General features: G+C 39.9%; 1 pseudogene; it reads right to left on the bottom strand.

Annotated features, from left to right (window-relative positions):
* Window positions 1-894: 894 nt before the first annotated feature.
* On the bottom strand, window positions 895-22626 carry LOC128125876 (cryptochrome-1-like; annotated as a pseudogene).
* Between the last annotated feature and the right edge of the window lie 327 nt (window positions 22627-22953).

Genomic DNA, 22953 nt, shown 5'->3' on the forward strand with positions numbered 1-22953 from the left:
ATTTTTTGATACCCTTCTTGTGCGCAATTTTCTGAGTTCATTTGATATTGCATCAATTGATGCATCCATCTCAAAGATAGCAGTTGACTGAATAATTGGCCCAATATTCACAATTTCAATTCTGCATCAAAGTCCATTTTATTTGACATCCAGAAAGGGCTAGCGGCGCAGCTTGTTGCCCGTTTGTCTTCAATCGATATGTATTGAACTAACAAAAGCAAATAATTTATTAAATAATCAAAGGAAAACCTGGTTTTATCTTTGACATCTGTGAGTCAATAGACAAAAAATATGGACATAATTACATGAATATTCCATTCAATGACATAAAAAAACAAGCTAAGGTCATCAAATATGATTACAAGCATAGAACTTTTTAGGGCATACTGACCATAATTGAACTACTAATGGCAAGGATCATTACCTTGGTCAGATCTTCAATCATAGATGTTGCCTTGGTGTACTCTCCCAATTCTGTTAAGATTACTGCTACCCCCTGTAAAACCACTTAGATAGTATTTGGAAGTTGTCTCATGTGAAGAAACAAATTATAAGATGAAGTCAGGGTCAATGAACATTTGTTTTCTTGCTTATGGAAGTAGATTTTGGTGATTTATATGTGATTACCTAACATACTCATGACCCCGGCCAGGAACCAATATCACCTTCAGAACCCAACAAGCGATACTTTAAACTTGCCATATATAACAAAATGTCAAAAGTACCCTTCTTGCATAATGTAGTAAGAGCAAGAACATCAACATGTACCTGTACAGCTAAACTCATCAACAAATACATGATCCTTAGGATAGGAATCATCAAAAAAACGGATTTATTGCAGTCAAAGCATATCCATGGATTTCATCATATAATATCGCCTCCATATCATAACACTTACCCTGTTTGCGAAAGCCGCCTCCATTTTTTGATTAATTGATGAGATTACGTACGCTTCTGCAAATAAGACGTATCTTCACCAACAAACGTCTCCAAGAAACTAGAAGTGGAAGGCGACCATACAGGCACAATACCCCCATCTCTTTCCCTCGAACTTGAACTCGAATTGTTGGGAGAATTCGCCGGCAAATCATCCGAAATTCTCAATGCCCTCGTGATATCAATCGGTGGCTGCATATTACCCGTTCTCACCGTTTGACCATCTCCATCTCCATCTCCATCTCCGCCTTGATTAATCGGAACCTAAATTTTCCAATTTCTAAAGACGATTCCTCTTCCCCTCCCCTAAACAACAACGTCGTCATACTCGGAACCATTTGGTCTTCATAATGACAGATCGTGGTGGTCGTAGGGTTTGTCCTCAGCGTATTCTCATCCATCTCCATCTCCATATCTTGAGGGAAAGCATTCAGAGCAGTTTTCGATGAGTCTCCAAGCCCTTCTTCTATCCCGTTTTCCAGAATCCCTCGAGAAGATGCTTCATGCTGCCACATTTGAGTAAGCGCTTCATGTAATCGGGCTTTTGCCTCATCTATTTTCACAATCGGGTGAGGGTAGTTGGATCCGAGCTCGATTCCGGCGGCTTGAAGGACATATTCCGGTGTTATGAAGCAGAGGATGTTGGTTCCTGGAATCAGCAAAAGTCAGGAATTCGTGATGGCGAAGAGATTTGGTGATGGTGTGAGTTTGCTGTGGGAGAAAAGAGGAGCAATGAGTATACTAGGGTTTTTTTGGGGTATCTGAGTAAGAGAGAGAAGAACGGTGGTAACTTAATCCTAGGAGGTTGGATTCGGAGTTTGGAGCATTGGAATCAACTGGAATGAATTTTATGAGAAAGGGCTGAAGAACTCGACGAGTTGGTCATCCAACTCGACGAGTAGAGTTGGGTTTTCCCGTTATTGGATTCAGAGTGAACTCGACGAGTTGGTGGGACAACTTGATGAGGGACTAGGGTTTTTCCCCGATCTTATGGACTCTGCATGGACTCGATGTCAAGTTCACGGTCGTGAACACCCTTTCCATATATTTATCTTTCTTTCATTTATTCCTCATTTCTTCCATCCTTGGCCGTAAACCTCTCAAATTCTCTCAAGTATCATGTAACACCGGAAAAATTAAAGCAAATTTTCACATTTTCAAAACACATTGTTCATTCATAATTATTAATAAAATCTCATTGTATCATAACTCGGTTCCACAAAACATTTCCCAAAATCGAATTACATAAAAATCCATGTGTGAGTGTACGAATTATGTCGGCGCCTTCCCGCGCTCCTCACTAGTACCTGAAACACATAACATAAAACACTGTAAGCAAGAAGCTTAGTGAGTTCCCCAAAATACCACTCTAACATACATTAGCCACTCAAGGCTATAACTCTGCTGACCCTCTGGTCAGTGTGTCTCAATGGGACCCTCCAGTCCCAACTCTCTCTGTGGGCCCTCAAGCCCTAACTCTATGGACCCTCTGGTCCTAACTCCGGAAACTCTGAATCATGCATATCACATATCACAATAACACATAAATAACATACAATATACTAACACATAGCTCTGTTACCACTCTAGGTAATGTATAGTGAGAAGACTCACCTCAGATGTCTCGGTAAATCTCTTACTCGGTAGAAATATGGTCTAGCCTCCACCTAATCACATAAAGTAAATACTCTCATAAATATAACTCTCGAGACTAGACTCAACCCTCTCTTGGCATCCTCAGAAGGGTAGAAGACCATTTTACCCCTCTCTTGACACAAAGACCCCATTGTTGACCAAACCCTTAAAGTCAACAAAGTCAACGGTCAAACTTTGACCCAACTCGCTGAGTGCACTTGGGTGTCTCGGCGAGTCTACGCGTGTCGACTATCCCTCTAGTCTCGCATGACACGTCGAGTCTTTCCCCTGCTTGACGGGTTACACCTGGCATGAATCACGGGGCCACCCCTACTCAACTTGTCGAGTCCCATTATGAACTCGGCGAGTTCCGCCATGAACTCGAGTCCTCTAATTCCCTCTGACTCACCGAGTCATTCCCCCAACTCGGCAAGTACTCACTGAGTGAACTATGGGAAACCCTAGCCCTACTCGCCGAGTCTGTTCTTGGGACTCGGAGAGTCTACGCCATGCTCAAGCTCAAATGACCTCCTGAGGTCAGATCCGTTCCTCTAATCCATAGATATGGCCTCCTTAAGCAAAATAAACACATAAAGTCTGGATATTGATGCCCATGCAAAGATCCAATGGCTCTATTTGAAGAAATGGCCTCAAAATGTCACCCTAAGCTCATATTACCCAATGTCACCCCATAAAGATCAGGGAGTTAAGGTCTCTGGACCTCTTTGGATCCAGATCCGCAGCCTCAACACAAGAAGGGACCAATTGCACCATCAATCACACTCTAAATGGGCTAGAAACCCTAACTCTTAAGGATTAACACCCAAAACTGAAGAAGGATCGAATATATACCTCAATATGAAGTTCTTAGGCTCTGAAATCCACAGAATAGCGCCTTCTTTAGCTCCCTCTTGACTTGGTCACCTTCTTCTTGCAAAAACACCCACACAAGGATGAAAAATGGCCTTTCCTTCCTCACAAATGCTCTAGATCGCTTAGGGTTTCACTCAGGGGTCTGGTAGCCGTAATTGGTGGCTATAAGCCCCTTTAAATAGGCCTCAAACCCCGAGGATTAGGTTTTCATTAAACAGCGCGTACTCATCGAGTCCACCAGTCGACTCGCCGAGTCCGGTCAATAACCCGAATGGAATTCGCGACTCTACTCGGCGAGTCTAAGCATCAACTTGCCGAGTTCCTCCAAAATCTCCAAAATAAATGAATAAATAATGTACCTGGAAATCTGGATGTTACAATTCTCCCCCACTAGAATCAGACTTCGCCCTCGAAGTCTCTTTCCACAAATAACTCTGGATACTGCTCACACATCTCTAACTCCGGCTCCTAGGTCATCTCGGAACCCTTCCGATGTTGCCACTGGACCTGAACCAATGGCACCTCCTTGTTTCTCAAAGCCTTGATCCTTCTATCCCGAATCGCGATCGGCCTCTCAACATAGTTCAGGCTTGCATCCACCTGAATGTCCTCTAATGGAACCACTGCCGACTCATCAGCGATACAGTTCCTCAACTGAGACACGTGGAAGGTAACATGAATCTGACTCAACTCCGCAGGTAGCTCCAAACGGTATGCTACCCTGCCCACCCTGGCGGTCACCCTAAAAGGACCAATATACCGAGTCCCCAACTTGCCTCTCTTCCTAAATCGGATCACTCCTTTCCAAGGAGATACCTTTAGGAGCACGAAGTCACCAACTTGGAACTCGAGCTCCTAGCGATGCCTGTCTGCGTAGCTCTTCTAATGACTCTGAGCTGTCAGTAACCTCTGCCTGACCTGCTGAATCTGCTCAGTTGTCTGTAGTACTATCTCTGTACTACCCATCACATGCTGATCGACCTCACCCCAGCAAATGGGAGTCCGACACCTCCTCCTATACAACAGCTCAAAGGGTGGCATACCGATGCTCGAATGATGGATGTTGTTATAGAAAACTTAGCCAAAGGCAAAAATGTGTCCCAACTCCCTCCGAAGTCCAATACACATGCCCAAAGCATGTCCTCGAGCATCTGAATCGTCCGCTCGCTCTGCCCATCGGTCTGTGGGTGGTATGCGGTGCTAAAATGCAGCCTCGTACCCAACTCCTCATGAAATTTCTTCCAGAACCTGGATGTGAAACGCACATCTTGATCTGAGACAATTGATATCGGCACTCCATGTCGTGATACCACCTCTTTCACATACAACTCTGCCAGCCTCTTAGCGGAAGAGCTCTCACTGATAGCAAGGAAGTGAGTGCTCTTCGTCAACCTGTCCACAATCACCCAAATTACATCGACGCCCCTAATAGTCCTCGGCAATTTGGTGATAAAATCCATGGTAATTTATTCCCACTTCCACTCAGGAACCGCCAACAGCTGCAAATTACCATGCAGTCTCTGGTGCTCGGCCTTAACCCTGCGACAAGTCAAACACCTTTCAACGAACCATGCAACATCCCTCTTCATACAGGGCCACAAATACTCTCTCTTCAGGTCCAAATACATCTTAGTGGCCCCGGGATGGATCGAAAACTTCGATCTATGCTCCTCCTCCATCAAGATGGTACGCGTTCCGCCCACAAACGGCACCCAAATCTGACCCTGAAAGGTCATAAGCCCTCGGCTATCGGTGACAAACTCCGATACATGCCCGATAACCCGCTCCCTCTTACGGTTCTCTGGTCTCACGGCCTTAGCATGGGCCCGTCGAATGAAGTCAAACACTGGGGTCATCACTATCAGCCTCATACAAACATCTCGTATCGGGGCACCCTCCGCCCTACGAATCAGGGCAGCGGCTACAATGTTAGCCTTGCCCGGGTGGTACAGGATCTCACAATCGTAATCCTTCACCACATCCAACCATCTCCTCTGTCACATGTTCAGGTTGGGCTGATCCATTAAATACTTCAAGCTCTTGTGGTCCGTGTATATGGTACACCGAACCCCATACAGATAGTGACACCAGATCTTGAGAGTGAACACCACTGCCCCCAACTCCAGATCGTGGGTGGGATACCTCATCTCATGAGGCTTCAGCTGCCTCGATGCGTATGCTATCACATGCCCCCTCTGCATAAGCACCACTCCCAAATAGGGATGTCAAAAAGTCTCGTGGGACCCCGTCCCGTTTGGGGGATTTTTTTTAAAAAAATCGGGGGCGGGGGCGGGGGCGAGCAAGGTTAACCCCCGTTTTATTTTCGGGGGCGGGGGCGGGTGTAGGCAATCCCGTCCCGAAACCCCCATGGGGACCCCGTTAATAAATTACAAATATATTTACATATGTTAATTATATAAATATAATAAACAATAATATGATTTTGAGCTTCCAAAATTCATCAAAAAAACATGTTTTTAAGTTGTTAGTATAATTTTTTAAAATGCTATAACTTTTTTATTTTTAACATGTAAAATTCTACTATAAATAATTATTTATTACCTAGAAAATAGCTTATTTTAGCCTAAATAAAAACTTATTTTAGCCCAAAAAAAGGTAGCCCAAAATCAATCGGGGGCGGGGGAACGGGGGCAGGGGCGGGGGTAATAAAGGAGATTCGGGGGTGGGGGCGGGGGCGGGGGTAGAAAGGCTAAACATTCCGGGGGTGGGGGCGGGGGCGGGGGAATGGGGAAATTTCGGGGGCGGGGGCGGGGGATGCACTCACCGTCCCGTTTGCCCCCGTTGACATCCCTACTCCCAACCCCGATATCGACGCGTCACAATACACTATGAAGTCCTTTATCCCCTCCGGAAGGGCTAACACCGGGGCTTCGCATAGTCTCTGGCGAAGTGTCTCGAAGGAGGCCTGCTGCTCTGGGCCCCATGAAAAAGCAACACCCTTCCGGGTCAACTTGGTGAGTGGCACGGTGATCTTGGAGAAATCCCTAATAAATCTCCGGTAATAGCCTACCAATCCTAAGAAACTCCTGATCTCGGTGGGGGATCTCGGTACCTCCCAACTCATCACTGCCTCAATCTTGGCCGGATCGACCAATATCCCATTCTAGTTAATGAGGTGCCCAAGGAACTGGACCTCTCGTAACCAGAAATTACATTTGGAGAATTTGGCGTAAAGCCTCTCCGATCTCAAAACTCCAAGGATCTCTCTCAAATGCTCCTCATGATGCTCTCTGGATTTCGATTACACCAATATATTGTCGATGAACACGATCACCGAGCGGTCCAACATCGGCCGGCACACTCTATTCATGAGATCCATGAACACCGTCGGTGCATTGGTGAGCCCAAAAGGCATCACCAAGAAAACTCGTAATGCCCGTAACGAGTCCAGAACGCTGTCTTCTGGATATCCTCATCTTGCACCCTCATCTGATGATATCCAGACCTCAAGTCAATCTTGGAGAACCAAGATGCTCCCTGCAACTGATCGAACAAATCGTCGATCGTAGGCAACGGGTAACGATTCTTGACCGTCAACTTGTTCAACTCCCGGTAATCAATGCACATCCGGTGTGAACCATCGTTTTTCTTGACAAAGAGGATAGGCGCTCCCCACGGCGAACTGCTCGGCCGAATAAACCCCTTCCCCAGCAGCTCCTGAAGCTGCGAGGATAACTCCTACATCTCTGGAGGTGCAAGGCGATAGGGCGCCTTGGCGATAGGTGCTGCCCCCGGAACCAAATCGATACGAAACTCTACCTGCCTCTCAGGAGGCACACCCGACAACTCCTCCGGGAACTCGCGCACTATCGGAACCTCATCAACTGACCTCGGCCTCCCTGAATCAACCCTCGTATCCATCACATACGCCACAAACCCACTACAGCCCTGCTGTAGACTCTGCCTCGCTCTAGCGGCCGAACAAAATGTTGACCCAGAATCTGTACCCTCGCCGTACACCGTAAGAACTCCCCCACTAGGTTCTCGTATGGCCAGCAGCTGTCTCTCGCAGTCGATGACCGCTCCAAATTTGCTCAACCAGTCCATGCCCACGATGACACGAACATGTGTCATCGCAATAGGAACTAAATCAATCGGAAACTCAACGCCAAAAATCTCGAGTACACACCCTTGGATCACCTCGGTGGCATACACCGCCCTCTCGTCAGCTATGGAAACTCTTAGAGGTTGACTCAACACCTCTCGACTAATACTGATGTGCTGACTGAAAGTTAAAGATACATAAGACTGACTCGCACCCGAGTCAAATAACACCAAGGCAGGTACAGAACTCACAAGAAAAGTACCTACGCATAACATAATATAAACACAATATCTCAAACATCAAAATAAATACATGAAAGAATACATACCAGCCACGACATCGGGCGCTGCGCAGACCTCCTCCGTGGTCAACTGGAAGGCTCTCCCTCGCGCCTTCGGTGCCTCGGCCTTTACGGGCCGACTGTATGTAGCTCACACTGCAGCAGGGGCAGATCCCTGAGATGCTCCCTGAGCTATCCCTCGTAACTGTGGACACTTTGCCTTCCGGTGTCCGGTCTGGTTGCAGTGGAAACATACTGCAAACCCCTTAGGGCAATCCTTGGCCATATGCCCCTCCTTGCCACATTTGTAGCAAGACCCCGCTCTGCACACCCCATCATGGCTCTTGCCGCACTTACCACAAGTTCGGCCCCTCTGACTCCTAGGTCTCGAATCAGCGGGCTTGACCCGCTTGGCTGTCGGCTGAGATTGCGTCGGTCGCCGATCTCTCCCCTGAGACTCAGCCTCCTCCCTATCATGGGTCTCTAGCTCTATCTCCCTCTTCCAAGCATTTTATTGAAGCTCAGCAAATGTACGGTACGTCAAGTTCGCCACGAACTCCCGTATATCCCTCCTCAAAATGCTCAGATATTGGCTCATTCGTGCCTGCTCGGAGGACACGTGCTCCGGGCAGAACATCGCCCGCTCATGGAGCATCCTCGTAATCACTGTAATAGACTCAGTACCTTGCTTGAGGGTCAGAAACTCCTGGGCCAAACGCTCCCTCTCCACCTGGGAACGTACTCATCTCGGAACATAGCAGTGAACCTCTCCCAGGTCACTGCAGCAAGCTCAGCAGGTGAATAATGCGCCGTCACAAACTTCCACCGGTCCTTCGCTCCCAAGCGAAGCTAATTCAATGCGAACCAGACTCTCAAATGCTTTGGAAATGAGCAAGTGGAGAAACACCCCTCGATGTCTGAGATCCACCTCATCGCTGCAATCGGGTGTCCACTAGTCGAGTCCACTAGTCGACTCTCAAATGCTCTCAACGCGAATTGGGTAGCTGCAATTGGTGGCTATAATCCCCTTTAAATAGGCCTCAAACCCCCGGGGATTAGGGTTTCATTAAACAGCGCGGACTCGCCGAGTCCACTAGTCGACTCGTCGAGTCCGGTCATTAACGCGGATGGAATTTGCGACTCTACTAGGCGAGTCTAAGCATCAACTCGCCAAGTCCCTCCAAAATCTCCAAAATAAATGAATAAATAATGTACCTGGAAATTCGGATGTTACATATCATCCAACAAAGACTCTCATTTCACCCCAAAAACGTAAGTGTCTCATCTCTTCTTGTTGTTCCTTGAAATCCCTTACCTTTCCATCTTGATTCATCATCTTTACATCACTTTTCCTCAAAGATCTTCAAGTTTGGGGCGTGAACCCTTCATGTGTTCATCATTGGGCCGTAAACCACTCAAGTGGGCTGTGAACACCCATCAATTTGGGCTGTGAACTCCTTGATTGGGCCATGAACACCCCTTTAACCTCCTAACTTGCTTCTAGCACTCTTTTGGTGAGTTATTCTTGCATCCTAGGTTGTTTCCCAATCACCTTTGTAGTTAGATTCGCTAATCACATGCCTATATGTATCAATATATGTCATTTAGGACTCGTTTGTGCCTTGGGACTTCATTCATGGAACTTATCATCCTTATTCAAATCTTCAGTTGAATCACCCACATAAGGTGAGTTCATACCCTTATAATCTATCTTTTAAATGGTTTTAAATGCTTTTTTTTGGGGGGGGGGGGGATACAAGTTGAACACTATATTATTGTGTTAATAATATTTACCTTTGATAACCATCACATTCAAGGGTTTGTTATGCTTTTGTAAGTAATCAAATCAATTCAAAAACTCTTTTAAATGATGTTAGATTATTGTTTATAAAACTCTATTTTTAAAGTACATGCATAACTTAGTAGATAATCGAGTCTTTTCTACAAATCAGGGACAGTTCAGGACAAACATATTAGTAAAATATAATAGGTATAGTTTAGGGGTTCAGAACATACTATAACAAGAACAGAAAGGAACATACATACTTTTACAAGAACAAGATAACAATAATGTGAAACTACTACTTCACGACATAACAATATACTTGTTATGTCGCGTTTTGTAACCAGAGTCTCCTGGAGGGGGAGCGGGCATTGTGTGTGTGACAACCCGAAATTTCTATTTTGTACAACATTTCAATTCAATAGAAGTCAGAACAGTTTCTGCTAACTTTCAAGCTTTTTGGAATAATTTTGAGTCTTTGTAAGTTAGTACTTCGGGAGATTTCAGGAGAGAGGATACCCTAGGGTTTATTGTACAACAATAGAGTTCCAAAAACTTCAAGATTTTGGAGTTTACGACCCAAATAGAATTTGGACCGTAAACCCTAGTGACTATATATATATATATATATATATATATATATATATATATATATATATATATATATATATATATATATATATATATATATATATATATATATATATATATGGCACTTTGCCATTTTTCACACTTTTTCACCATTTCAAAGTTAGAACTCAAATCCTCTCAAGTAGCATCCGACTTTTCCTCCTAGATCTTCAACTTGTAAGTGTTTCTAGCCTTATTAAGTTGATATACTACTTAATCTAGTGATCTAACACATTTTCATCCGTGAAATCATTCCAAAAGGCTAGATCTTCAAGTTTCACCAAGAACACACGCTAGTGTTCTTGGACTTTTAGCACCTTTTCAAGCCTTTATCTTGTAAGTACTTCTATCCTGGAGTATGTTAAGGATTGATACACTTCTTTACATCAAGAAAACACCATTGAAAAGCCAAGATCAAAGGTGTTTACGGTCCAAGAACACCTTGGACCGTAAACCCTAATTTAGGGGCCAAAGTGACCCTAGTCCCTTCACAAGCTTTGGAAACTAGTCTAGACTCATTCCTTTATATTTTTAGGACTTGAAAACATCAAAATACCATAATCCATAAGGGTTTACTGTAGTAAACCCAAAAGGAAATGGTCTTAGGGCCTTAAACTCCTCAAAGGAGGGAAATGGTGCCCTAATCTCTTCCAAAGGCTTAACCATCAAGTAGAAATGCTTCTAAAGGACTTGTAGAGATTCAAAACACAAAGTGGTCAAAGAAGCATGAGTTTACGGCCGTAAACTCATGGGTTTACGACCGTAAACTCAATGAGTTATGGTCATAAAACCGTAAACTCATGTAGAGGGTCCTCTTGAACCCTAAACTCAATAGCCAAATCCTACAACCCTTAGATACAATCCTTAGGACTTATAGCACTTAGATCAAGTGTTTTACAAGTCTTAGGATGTCTAATCTTGGTTAATTATTTGTTTAAAGACTAATTGGATACATATATGTGTTAATATATGTTACTTAAGATCCTTGTGTGTGCTCAAGTCTTCACTTGACACTTAGCATCCTATTCAGTCCGTTCATCCCAACCACTTGCTACAGGTAAGTTCATACCCCTTAATCAATATTTTAAATGTTTTTAAATGCGTTTATGGGGGGGATACAAGTTGAATCATGCTAGTTATTATATCAATCACATGTGATTAATAACTAACATACAAATGGATTTACTACACTTTTAGCTGTTTTACCAAACAGATTACTTCAAATGGCTTTCCAAAACATTTTTACTCGTTTAAAACTCTTTGTTAAACTGTCTTACATACTGAAGGTTTCTTTTTAAACCCCATTACAATTGTGTTTCAAAACAAACGTTTTCATTATACTTAAAATTGTTCTTATCAAATAAACTGTTTTCCAACCATTTTACAAACTGACATCAAGTCATCTTTTCTTAGTTGTTAAACTTTCATTAGGTTTTACAAAACTTCTTTTATACTTTTATATCATCAATTGCATGCCTATATATTTATAGTTATATAGACATAAAAGTTCTATCAGTCAATTCAATACCCTAGGGTAGCAAGGGTATAGGTTCATGTTCATACGTACATGTCATATTACTAGTAAACCACGATAGTCGTAGTTTAGGAAGTTACTAATACTATTACTAGAACGAAGAATCATGCAATGAGTCAGTTCTTTCATGATTTAATACTTTCTAGATAGAGAGAGAGAACACACGATACAGCTAGTACACACAGTACATTACAATACATACAGGCTAGACAGAGGGAGAACATACAATACAACTAGCACATTCATTACATATACATTCATGCAGTTATGTGAGCCACTAAACGGGGCATAACACTACCTGTCATGGTCGTTTTTGTATCCAGAATCTCCTTAATTGGGGAGCGTATGAGTTTGCATGTAGATCTATACTGGATTGACTATCCTACACCTTGTTGCTCGCTATAGTGGGACTTCCAAGTCTATGGGTGCCAGATGTCATTTCTTACGGCGTCTTACATCGTCGTTTTACTAGATTCGGTAGCAGGATACAGGCCGATCACATGGTACTTTAAATTACAATTGGTTTAAGGTAGTTAGTACAACGGTAGTTACTTATTACAATACTACAGTACTATAATATTTTCCCATTACATTCACTTCGTGAACATTCACACGATGCACGGTAATGTAAAAACTATGTTTTTGGTTAATGATAGTCGGATTTGGGAAAATACACACTCTTACAAGAGACACACACACACAGATACTAGATGCCTTGGTAGAAGGCCACTTTTAGTAGGAAACATAGGGTTTCTAGGAGGTTCAAAACTTTTACATACTTACAATTCACATACTTACAAATACTTTCTTACAAATTTAAACACTAAACTACTTATGATCTCACCAGCCTTAAAGTTGATACTCTCTTTCAAAATAACTTGTATCCTCGGGTCAACAGTAGACATGTACCGATACAAGGTTTAGAGAAGATGGAGCTCATTCAAGACTCATCTTTGATTTTGATTTATACTTTAGTGTCTATTAGACATGACAGAACACTTGTATTAAAATTATATTATTAATGCAATGGATGATGTTGTTGCTTGTTTACTACTATTTATTGTTGTGATACTGTACATGACGTCCTCCACCCCAGAACGTTTTCGTCGTTCCTGGTTTTAGGGTGTGACAGTGTGTATAGATCTATACGGGACTGACAATCCCATATCCCAACTGTTAGCTACAATTTGGCAGACAAGCCAAGGGGTGACAAATGTCACATTAGTTTCGACGCCAGCAGGTCGTCGTGTTACATACTAGTCAATCATCATGGTTATAACCACCTCACATTTTAACCTTAATTAAACAAATTGGTTTTAAGGTAGTTAGTACTTCAGTACTTACTTTATACAACATTACTGTACACTTTCATTTTCCCATTACATTCATATAGTGATATTTTCACATAAAAGGTAATGCAAACTATTTTCTAGTAAAGATAGTCATAAACTTGGGAAAACATACATTCTTACGAGAGAACAAACAAACAAAACACTCGGGTCTTGGTACATTCAGTTAGAAGGAGGGCTATAATGCTAACTTTATGATTCCTCGGTAGATACATGATGTGTGTGAAACAAACTAGTTTTAATCCTACTAACTTAGACACAAAATAAACACACAAAAGGCAGTGTACCTATCGATTAGTAATATAGTTCAAGCAAGTAGGGTATCGAACACAGGGAACGGTAAACAATTAAAATAAATGCTAATATTATCTAAATAAAACAAATAACAAAAAGGGGGTTTTCTCTAGTTTTACAAGACTAGAAACTTAATTAGAATAACCAACACACAAATTAACTAACTAGCAACTAAAACAATTAATTACCAACTAAATTCAATAGTAAAGAGGACTTCTGTTTAGGTACGACTCATTTGTTCCCATAGATGATTTTAATGTATCGGATTAATTCTTCATTGGCTACCGATTAAGATAATTAGGTTCACGTTCGCTATTTCTAATTCTTAGAAAACAAATTAATTCAAGCAATGGCCAGTTGTCTAAATTAACGGGTTTCCTAGATTATTGATTCGGGTTAAGTAAGACTTGTAATGGTTAATTAAATTGACCCTTCAATTAACCTATTGTTGATGTTCATCAAACAATCTCACACATTAACTTACCTATCTTCTAGTTAATTCTAGTTTCACATTCGTTATTCCTAGACATACAACTATGTGGTCACAATAAATCATATGAAATTAATAACTAAGAGATGTTCATACAACTTAATTACTGATTTATTAACAGAAGAATAGTTATTGTCAACACATAAGGTTCTTTAACAAGCTTAACTAAACATAATTACCAATTAAAATTATTCCTACTCAAATAATCAATCCATGTTCACAAAATTGTCTACCCGAACAGAAGAATAAGTTTTTAGCTCATGATTGCAGTAAACATAAACTCAAAAACAAAATCAAAGTATGTAAACATGATTCAAATCAAAAAGTTACTAAGAATAAACCAAAATTGTCTTGATTCTCTTCACAATTGAATGTAGGTTTGATTCTTCAGTTCCTCACGACCTAGCAGCACTTCCAATCGTTTCTTAGCCTCCTAGGGTTTCTCTCCATCCTCTGATATCGATCTGAAAGTCCCTTTATATAGATTTTCACAAAACAGAGGCTACTCGGCGAGTCCAGTGACCTACTCGCCGAGTCCGTCACTTAAAACACGTGTACGGCAAGTCAGCGCGTCCAGAATCGCGAAACTTCTGACCAACTCGGCGAGTAATCGACCCTACTCGCCGAGTACGTTTCGAATCAGCATTTTCTCAAAACACGAAAGTCATCCGAAATTGTGTCTACTTTTCAGAACATTTTGAATCTCATCAATCGGAGTTACGGTTCATGAGATATGGCCAAAACACTGACGAGGGGTCAAGCTGTCCAACAACATCCTTCTTTCTTCAAAATCCAAGATCCAAGCCTCCAATTGCTAGTTCCGTTTCCTTTTCTATCCGAGCATGTAATTGTTGCTGAAAAATGAAATTATAAACTAATTAAGCACTTTTTGTTCATTAAATGAGATAAAAACAACATAAAGTATTAAGATAATGCATGAATTATATGACTAAATATGCCCATATCAAAATACCCTACACTTGACTTTTGCTTGCCCCCAAGCAAAACTGAATTTTAGTACACTAATATTACATAAAACAATCCCAATTGAACCCATCCATTATGCCAAGACCGCAACGCATGCATTTGTGTCTAAAATTTTCCTAATAACCTCCCATACTCCAAATACTCACAATCCTCATAAACATTCGCCCACTTTTTCCGAACAATGCTCATTTTATGCATCCCTCCGAATCCATCCTCAGAAAACCTCTTAACCTCAAGGTATTTTTGGTTGAGCAACCCAAGCATACATAATCTAGACAATTACAATTTCTGATACCACACTGGAGCTCTTTGGAATTCTTAACTTCTTTGACATTTGATCTTTAATTTTTGGGTATCTTCAACTTTTTTTTTTTCAGAACTTTGATCTTTTAACTTCATACTTTAACTTTGATGCTCCAAAAATTTTTCAAACTTTTCTTGTAATTCTCTCTCTTTTTTTTTAACATGTAACTCACTTTTTTTTTCACTCAAAACCTACATGCTTAAGCAGGGGCGCTCAACTTCAACCTTTATTGGTTAACGATAATAATTTTCCTGGATACATTTCTGGTACACGATGCTAAACATATTGCATCCTTCAAACTAAGCGAGGTTATGTTTTTTTCCCATGATTTCACTAGAATAAGGAAGCCACAAATGCACTAGAACGTATATAGGCTCAACTAAACATTTGGGTCTTCATGCAATCATCAAATATAATACTAGCATGATCCCTAATTGCTTTACCAAAATTTTCTAACTTAGCCCTAGCAATTTTAATGCAAAAATTTCAAAATTAACTAAAATTTCAAGATTTTCGAATTTTAACTAAAATTTTAACTAATATAACCAACCCCTACCCCACACTTAATTTTTGCAATGTCCCCATTGCATATTATGCATGATAAAGAAAAATACTAAAGTAAAGAGGGAATTGGAACAAACTCCCCTGGGATAGCAGTGGCGAGGCTGATCATCTTCAATTTAGCTCCATCTTCAATTAACTTTAGACATGGGAACAACTCTTCCATGCCTTGGGTGTCAAGTATCGTGTGGTATACAGCTCCAAAATATATGGGAAAAACTCTTGGAAATGCTCGGAAAATGATATTCAAAGAATAGAACCAATGCCCATATCAAATGTCATCAAATCTTCAGCTCAAAAGTAAGAAGAATGAGCGACTCGTCGAGTAAGTATGTAGACTCGCCGAGTTGAAGCGTAAATGGCAGAAGAATCGTGAATTTTCACATGGACTCGGCGAGTCCATAAGATGCACTCGGCGAGTAGACCGCTGTGTAACAAAAATTTTATTCTGCCCAAGTCCGTTTCTAATGTATGGGGGTTATATAAACTAATAAATTCCCTCATTTTTCTTCAGGGAATAAACACTCTATAACCCTTCTATCAATTGGACTCATAGCTTGACTCAAAACTTCGTTTCCTCTCTCGCCTAGACTCGATTTCTCGCTTCGTCAGCCTTGACTCTAGACCCTCACATTCATCCTTACACTCAAACTGAAAAGATCAAAAACAAAAACCAAGTAATAAAAAAAAACATTAAAATAAAAAAAAATCCTAAATTATCCTTAAACACTAAAAGTTTAGAAAGAAAAAGAAAGGAAAACTCTAATGACGGGTTGCCTCCCGCAAGCGCTTCTTTTTGTGCGAGTCTTGAGCTGGACTCTCAACTTAATAAACTTCCATTATACTCAATGCCAATCCACCCATTGCATTGAATATTTTCTTTGGACCAATTTGTAAAATTTGGCTCTTTTCTTCTAAAATTGGCCAAACAAGCTTGAATACATAAAACCCAAGAATATTGACAAGGGTTGGGACCGGTCGGGTACTAATCAGAAATGGATCGCGCTTCAGAACTTTCTCCAAAGTTGGAATCGTCACCCCATGCTTCGAAACACAAACCGGAAGAACATGGGACCATGTCGTGGTAATGGTCAAACCACAACTTGGTTCCTGCAATTCAGCTTGTTCTTGTTCTTCGTCTGACCTCTCTGCTAGCAACCTTTGTAGCTCCTCCAAGTCTCTTTCTGGATTAAATTCATCATCTTGTAAATCTAGCTCTTGTGACTCAGATTGTTCTTGATCGTTAGACAAGATGATATCTAACCATTTATCAAATTTCTTCAAATCTTCATCCGAGTCATAATCCTCATCTTCCTGCACTACTTCCTCAAGAAAAGCATCAAAAGCATCGAGATTTGGAAAATACATATCAAATAAAAATAAAGATAAAAATTAAACTAAATAAAAAAAATAATCAATAAAATAAAACCGATAACAATTAGCAAATAAAATTAACTATTCGAACCGTTCCCCGGCAACGGCGCCAAAAACTTGATGTGTGTGAAACAAACTAGTTTTAATCCTACTAACTTAGACACAAAATAAACACACGAAAGGCAGTGTACCTATCGATTAGTAATATAGTTCAAGCAAGTAGGGTATCGAACACAGGGAACGGTAAACAATTAAAATAAATGCTAATATTATCTAAATAAAACAAATAACAAAAAGGGGGTTTTCTCTAGTTTTACAAGACTAGAAACTTAATTAGAATAACCAACACACAAATTAACTAACTAGCAACTAAAACAATTAATTACCAACTAAATTCAATAGTAAAGAGGACTTCTGTTTAGGTACGACTCATTTGTTCCCATGGATGATTTTAATGTATCGGATTAATTCTTCATTGGCTACCAATTAAGATAATTAGGTTCACGTTCGCTATTTCTAATTCTTAGAAAACAAATTAATTCAAGCAATGGCCAGTTGTCTAAATTAACGGGTTTCCTAGATTATTGATTCGGGTTAAGTAAGACTTGTAATGGTTAATTAAATTGACCCTTCAATTAACCTATTGTTGATGTTCATCAAACAATCTCACACATTAACTTACCTATCTTCTAGTTAATTCTAGTTTCACATTCGTTATTCCTAGACATACAACTATGTGGTCACAATAAATCATATGAAATTAATAACTAAGAGATGTTCATACAACTTAATTACTGATTTATTAACAGAAGAATAGTTATTGTCAACACATAAGGTTCTTTAACAAGCTTAACTAAACATAATTACCAATTAAAATTATTCCTACTCAAATAATCAATCCATGTTCACAAAATTGTCTACCCGAACAGAAGAATAAGTTTTTAGCTCATGATTGCAGTAAACATAAACTCAAAAACAAAATCAAAGTATGTAAACATGATTCAAATCAAAAAGTTACTAATAATAAACCAAAATTGTCTTGATTCTCTTCACAATTGAATGTAGGTTTGATTCTTCAGTTCCTCACGACCTAGCAGCACTTCCAATCGTTTCTCAGCCTCCTAGGGTTTCTCTCCATCCTCTGATATCGATCTGAAAGTCCCTTTATATAGATTTTCACAAAACAGAGGCTACTCGGCGAGTCCAGTGACCTACTCGCCGAGTCCGTCACTTAAAACCCGTGTACGGCAAGTCAGCGCGTCCAGAATCGTGAAACTTCTGACCAACTCGGCGAGTAATGGACCCTACTCGCTGAGTATGTTTCGAATCAGCATTTTCTCAAAACACGAAAGTCATCCGAAATTGTGTCTACTTTTCAGAACATTTTGAATCTCATCAATCGGAGTTACGGTTCATGAGATATGGCCAAAACACTGACGAGGGGTCAAGCTGTCCAGCAACATCCTTCTTTCTTCAAAATCCAAGATCCAAGCCTCCAATTGCTAGTTCCGTTTCCTTTTCTATCCGAGCATGTAATTGTTGCTGAAAAATGAAATTATAAACTAATTAAGCACCTTTTGTTCATTAAATGAGATAAAAACAACATAAAGTATTAAGATAATGCATGAATTATATGACTAAATATGCCCATATCAATACATTAGCGATATATATTAATCAAATCCGAAAAACAATAGGATGTGTGCTTTCCGCTTCATTTCCTGTTCCTTGTTTGGTTGTGGGCTTAGAGCAGATTCACACAGTCTAATTTCTATTCGATCTTAGCTATATATATATATATATATATATATATATATATATATATATATATATATATATATATATATATATATATAAGTAATCATAGGGAGTAACATGTATGGGTCAGGTCATAGCATACAAATTCAATATACCGCTTTCTAGTACAAAAACACACTTTTCGGATAGAACATTAAGTAGGTGAAACTAGAAACTTATCTGTAAAAGGTTTAATTCGCATTATTAAACCATTATAACTTAAAGGACCTTAAATGGTTAATCCTATAATACCTTAGTTTATACATCATGTTTATATATAATTAACATCTGATAGGCAGTGGAATGTAAGCTTTCCGCCTTACTTCTTGTTCCTTGTTTGGTTGTGGGCTTAGGGCAGATTCACACATTTAACTGTCTGTTCGATATTAGATTAAATATAACTAGTATAAACTAAGTGATTATAAAAGGAACTATTGTGGTTACCATTTTACTAAAGGAAATATATGACTTTCTTAAAGAATGTTTTCATCAAATATAAAGAACTATTACAGTTAACTCCGTAAGTACCAAATGAATACGCCAGGGTTATATAAAATGAAGATCTAACAAACAATGGGATGTGTGACTTCCGCCTCATTTCCTGTTCCTTGTTTGGTTGTGGGCTTAGGGCAGATTCACACAATCGATTGTCTGTTTACTTTGGATTGTATATAAATTGTATCCATTTAGTACTCATAGAAGGAATTATAGAGTCATTTTTACTTATCACTCACCACATCAGAAAATATAGGATTTTCTGGTGGAACAGGCGAACTTTTCTAAAGAACTTACAGTTTACTTTTCATAACTAAAATACTTATGAACTCACCAGCTTTAATGCTGATCTACTCTTTCAAAATAACTTGTATTCTCAGGAACTAGTAGACAGGTACACGCATTGGGATTCAGAAGATGGAGTATAATATCCTCATGTCTTGTTTTGTTATTTACTTTTGGAGTCGATCTTTTGTGAATCACATACATTGTAAACACTTTAATATTAATGCAATGGTTGTTTGTTACTTTCATTGCTATAATGCATGTGTTGTGATACTACATATGACACCCTCCACCCCCAAACATTTATGTCGTTCCGGTTTGGGGGTGTGACACTCGACGAGTTTGCTAGCAACTCGACGAGTTGACTCGGTTTTTCATGATTTACTGAGTATTGAGGAACTCGACGAGTTCATGAGTTGCACTCGACGAGTTGGGTCAACTTTGACTGTTGACTTCCTTTGACTTTAGGATTTTAGTCAAGCTGTGGATTTTGGAGGCTATGGAGGGGTGGAGTCTAGACCAGCAGTTCGAGTGTGGGATATATTGCTTTACTGTGTGACCTGAGTCTTCTCACTATACTTACCTGAGTGGTAATATTGTGTGACCGGGGGTCTTATTTGAGTTATCGAACGGAGGTTCCTATGTGTTTATATTGAGTTATGTGATATTATGCATTTTGTCTTTGTGATATATGCTATATTATTCTGTGCCTTACTGAGTTAGGACCGGAAGGTCCAAACCGAGTTGTGATACCGGAGGGTCTTCACTGAGACACATGACCGGAGGGTCCACACCGAGCTGTGAGACCGGTGGGTCCTCACTGAGACACATGACTGGAGGGTCCATGTCGAGTTATATCCATGATAGGCTTATTATTTGTGTATGTGGTATTTTGGGGAACTCGCTAACCTTCTTGCTTACCGTGTTGTGTGATATGTGTTTCAGGTACCTCTCAGAATCGCGGGAAGACATCGACTTGATTGTACACACCAATTAGAGGTTATGTTTTTGAGGATTTTGGGATCCTATAAAATAATTGTTGACTTATGTTTTGACAACTTATGTGATATTGGGTATTATGTGATTTTAAAAATGAAAATTTGTTTGAAAATTTAAAGCGTTACACATTTGTAGGTTGAGATGGAACTTCGGGATCTTTCGTAGTGGTGTGTTCCTGTTCCATTTCTTTCGTAGCGTCGTTAATGATTTTTTTCAATTCGTCTTCCTTGTTGTCTGCTGCTTTGGACTCTGAGGAGATTGATTTTTCTGGTTCGTCAAATAAATTCAAGAACTCCTCGTAGAGATTGGAGAGTGGGATGGTAGCATGATTCGTTTTAAGAAAGATTTCCTTTGATGGACCGTCATTCTTCTGAAACTTCTTTAAGTAATTGTCATCAAAAGTGACATAGTACGTTTCTTCTATCCTTTTGGATCTTTTGTTGAGAACCCTATATACTTTAGAAGTTAAAGAATACCCCAGGAAGATACCTTCGTCAGCCTTCACATCAAATTTTTTTGTTGCTCCTTTGAGTTGAAGATAAAGCACCCGAAACCAAAAACATGGAAAAACTTCACATTAGGTTTTCTTTTATCTATGATTTCATATGGAGTGACAGAGAATCGCTTATTGAGGATGGATCGGTTTTGAGTAAAGCAAGCAGTTCCTATCGCATCTGGCCAGAAATAAAGTGGCAGATCAGCGAATGAAAGCATGGTTCTTGCAGCTTCGCACAATGAACGGTTTTTTCTTTTGACTACACCGTTATGTAGAGGAGTTAAGGAGCCAAAGAATTGTGAGTTACTCCTTTCGCAATCAAGAATTCTTCTAACGTTTGGTTTTTGAATTCAAGATCGTTGTCACTACGAACGTTACGAACCAGCTTTCGCAGTTGAAGCTCTATCTACTTTATGAAGTCCTTAAGCTTAGGAGTTGCTTCTGATTTCTATTTAAGAAAATATACCCATGTAAATCTGGAAAAATCATCTACAATAATGAGAATGTATCTGTTACCACCAATTCTTTCTATTGTAAAAGGACCACAAAGGTCTATATGCAAGAGTTCAAGTGGTTTAATGACTTTTGTGTTTACAATCATTGGAGGACTCTTTCTGCTCTATTTTCCCATTTCGCAAGCTGCACAAAGATGTTCTTTGTCAAATTTTAGGAGTGGTAACCCTCGCACATGATCTCCAAGAACGAGCTTGTTGATATCTTTGAAATTGAGATGTGAGAGTCTCCTGTGCCACAGCCAGCTATCATCAGTGGAAGCTTACACTAGTAAACAAATTTTTGGCTTCCCTTTGATGGGATTCATATTCAACGGATACATTTCACCTTTGCGTTATGATTTCAAGAGCACAGTCGTGGACTTCTTTTCAATTATTTCTAATCCTTCTTCGTCAAATGAAACTTTCAGTCCAATTCCCACCACCAACTACGAAACACTAATGAGATTGTGTTATAGTCCTTCTACGTACGCGACCTTGCGAATTGAAAACTCTATGTTGGTTATCATCCCATAACCTTTGATTTCTCCAAGGGAATTGTTGTCGTATTTCACTCTTCCTCCATCCTTTAATGCTTTGAACTCTCGCAATTCTCCCTTCCTACATGTCATGTGATGCGAGCAGCCACTGTCGATGTTCCATTCAGAGTCAAACTGCTCTTCACGAATCACCTGCGAAAGTTAAGAAAATTTAGGAACCTAAAGTTGTTTGGGTCCTTATGAGTTTTTCACAAGAAAATTAATAGCAGGATCAACCAAATAAGTTCGTTTTATTAAAGTTATTTTATCTTGCTTTGTGATTTGAAAAAAAGTAATAGTAGGATCAACCAACTTTTTCTCAACTATCTTAGGATTAGTTTTAGATCTTTTGAAAGGAACTTTAGGCTGCGAAACTATCTTTCCTTTACCTTTAACATCTTGCGATGTCTTGGCTGAATGCGAAACATTCTTGTTAAAGTTAGAGTTGGATTTCTGCACAGATTTCGCATGATTTGGAAAGTAAGGTTTTGACAAACTTTTTGATTCTAGACCTGTGGAGACTTATTATGATGAAAACTCTTAGGGGGTGTTTGGTAAAGGGAAATAAAAGCAGAGAAAAGGAATCAATTCCTATTCTCTTGTTTGGTTAATAAAAAAATCAGGGAATTGAGAAATATACCAATTCCTTTTTCCATTATAACAATTCCCTCTTAAAAATATAGAAAATGAGAGAAAAGACAATACGACCTGGGTCGAGAATTAGAAAAGAAAAAGCGGAGAAATCAAATCTCATC

The sequence above is a fragment of the Lactuca sativa genome, chromosome 6 (genome assembly GCF_002870075.4).
Source record: "Lactuca sativa cultivar Salinas chromosome 6, Lsat_Salinas_v11, whole genome shotgun sequence".
In the NCBI taxonomy this organism is placed as follows: Eukaryota; Viridiplantae; Streptophyta; class Magnoliopsida; order Asterales; family Asteraceae; genus Lactuca; species Lactuca sativa.